General features: G+C 45.9%; 1 non-coding gene across 1 annotated transcript; it reads left to right on the forward strand.

Annotated features, from left to right (window-relative positions):
• The first annotated feature begins 2,366 nt into the window (after positions 1-2,366).
• TRNAK-UUU lies at positions 2,367-2,439 on the forward strand. Its single transcript has one exon. It is a non-coding gene; the product is annotated as a tRNA-Lys (tRNA).
• Positions 2,440-2,843: the final 404 nt, after the last annotated feature.

The following is a 2,843-nucleotide window of genomic DNA, read 5'->3' on the forward strand; positions in this document are numbered from 1 at the left end:
AGATAAGGATTAAAATATTCCCCAGACAGTTCATTCCCAACCATTCTCCCTCACTACTGCCAGTGAAGTTCAGTTCTGTCCCACGGCCCCAAGAACTGCTGGGTGCAAGTCCTGGGTCTGATGTGCAGTAAGAAAAAAAAGAAAGATAATGGATGTTCCCTATCTCCTAGAACTGGAAGGAACCATTGAATCCAGCCCCTTCCTTCATTGGCCAAACCAGACAGTGTCTGCGTAAAAGAATAAATGAACACAAATCAGATGTCAAGAATTATAACATTCAAAAGCCAGTTGGAGAACACGTCAATCTCCCTGGTCACTCGATTACAAACCTAAAAGTCACAATATTACAACAAAAAAACTTCAAAAACAGACTCCAACAAGAGACTGCTGAATTGGAATTAATTTGCAAACTAGACACCATTAAATTAGGCTTGAATAAACACTGGAGCGGATGGGTCATTACACAAAGTCAAACTATTTCCCCAGGTTTATTTGCCCCCTACTGTTACTCACACCTTCTTGTCAACTGTTGGAAATGGACCATCCTATCACTACAAAAGGGTGTTTTTCTCCTGCTGATAATAGCTCTCCTTAACTGATCACTCGTTATAGTGTGTATGGCAACACCCGTTTTTTCATGTTCTCTACGTACCTATATCTATCTCTATCTCTATCTCTATATCTATCCCTTCCTACTGTATTTTCCACTGCATGCATTCAGGAAAGCTTATGCTTAAATAAATTTGTTAGTTTCTAAGGTGCCACAAGTACTCCTATTTCTTTTTGTAGATAAATTAATGGAGGTTAAGTCCATGAATGGCTATTAGCCAGGATGGGTAAGGAATGGGATCCCTAGCCTCTCTTTGGCCGAGGGTGGAGGTGTTAGGTTCAGTCCCTCTGGGACACTTGGCATTGGCCACTGTTGGCAGATAGGATGCGGGGTTGGATGAACCTTTGGTCTGACCCAGTATGGCCATTCTTATGTTCTTATGAAGGGACAGGCAGACTCCTGCAACAGAGTTTCTGTAGTGTAGTGGTGATCAAATTTGCCTAATATGCAAAAGGTCCCTCATTCAAAACCAGGCAGAAGCATAATGGCTTAATTTTCCCAGCTCCTACTAGCCTGTCTCTACTGTTGTAGGAGCAGCAGTGATTTCTATGCTTAAAATGTCTGTTATACTTCCCCTGCTCTCACTTTTGTCTCCTCTCCCTCTCTGAATGCCTGTGAAGAGGCTTTACCCCTCCCACTCCCTCCTGGACTACTCGAGGGATGAATGGGCTGGTTAAAGAGCAGAAGAACTTCCAGGTAGACAAGGTGTCTGGGACTCTAATTAGGCAGCACTTGCATAAGCAGAGCATGGCCACTGCCCAAGGTGGAGTGTGACCAACCAGATGCAGCCAAGTCATCTCTAGTCACAGACCATTAGGTGCAGGTCCTTAAAAGGGGAAGGGGCCATGTGCTCAGGAGTCACTCACAAGCTTGTACCTCCAGTGAATACCCTTTGCCCGACCGCCTGGCCAGTGGTTCTCTGTGTTGTGTTTTATTGTGCCTCAGGAAGACTTACTTTCATCGCACCGTCCATAGCTGTGCTGTGGGACAGTTCCCTTGCAGAATCCTGACATCTCCAATGCTGTGCCTGTCCTGGGAGCATGAGTATGCAAGTGTGAGTGTGACACTCACCCCTCTTCTTCTTTTGAGCTTAGCTGTCAGTATAATGAACCTGCTGCTTTCTGCCAAACTCTGGAGGTTCATTAGTCCTCCCTACGCTTACTAGCTGGCCCAATTTTGGGTAACACCTGTGATAAACTCAACCCCAGCAGGATAGAGGGTAGTGAAATGAGATGAGAAAAAGCCTTAGCTTCAGTATGTCCCATATGGTCCACACTGGAGCTTTTTTTGGATTCTGGGACTGCATGGTCACCTGCGCTGATCGGCGCTCCACGCTGGGCAAACAGGAAATGAAGTTCAAAAGTTCGTGGGGCTTTTCCTGTCTACCTGGCCAGTGCATCTGAGTTCAGATTGCTGTCCAGTGGTCACAATGGTGCACTGTGGGATAGTGCCTGGAGGCCAATACCGTGGAATTGCAGGCACACTAACCCTAATCCAACATGACAATACCAATTTCAGCACTAGTCCCCTCATCAGGGAGGAGTTCAGATATCGGTATTAAGAGCCCTTTATATCGATATAAAGTGCTTTGTTGTGTGGATAGGTGCAGGGTTAATGTGATTTAACGCTGCTAAATTCAATATAAACTAGTAGTGTTGACCAGGTCAGAGAGAGCAGCAAGTTTCCCCTATTGTTTCTTGCTCTTGTTTTTTTCACTAGCTTTTCCTCTGCACCAAGTTGTTCTTGTCTGTTGTGAGCCTGGCTAGCTCAGTTGGTAGAACATCAGACTTTTAATCTGAGGATCCAGGGTTCAAATTACTGGTCAGGTGATAAACTACTCCCCAAGATCTTAAAACTGTCTTTCTGGAGTCCTCTTTGATGGTACTTTTTCTCTTCAGGATTTTCCCTTTCCTCAGAAGGGCCTTTTTGTGTGTGGCTTTGAAGGGGCAACTTCCTGACAGCCCCTTTGTCCTTGCAGCCTGGAAGGATAAAGGCCTCTGGGCATACAGCATGTTCCTTCCCTGCACACACACACACACATACAAACACACAGAATATCCCTAAGAAATTAGAATCATCTGCTGCCTTCCCCTGTCCTGCCGGATCCCCAAATGAGGATGCTCTTCAGCCCAAACCCATGTCCCCTCTTTTCCCAGTGCCCCTCAGTCCCAACCTTCAGTCCCTCCTATGCACACTGCTCCTCACTCCCAACCAGAGCCTACTCCTCTTCACC

The sequence above is a fragment of the Gopherus evgoodei genome, chromosome 2 (genome assembly GCF_007399415.2).
Source record: "Gopherus evgoodei ecotype Sinaloan lineage chromosome 2, rGopEvg1_v1.p, whole genome shotgun sequence".
In the NCBI taxonomy this organism is placed as follows: domain Eukaryota; kingdom Metazoa; phylum Chordata; order Testudines; family Testudinidae; genus Gopherus; species Gopherus evgoodei.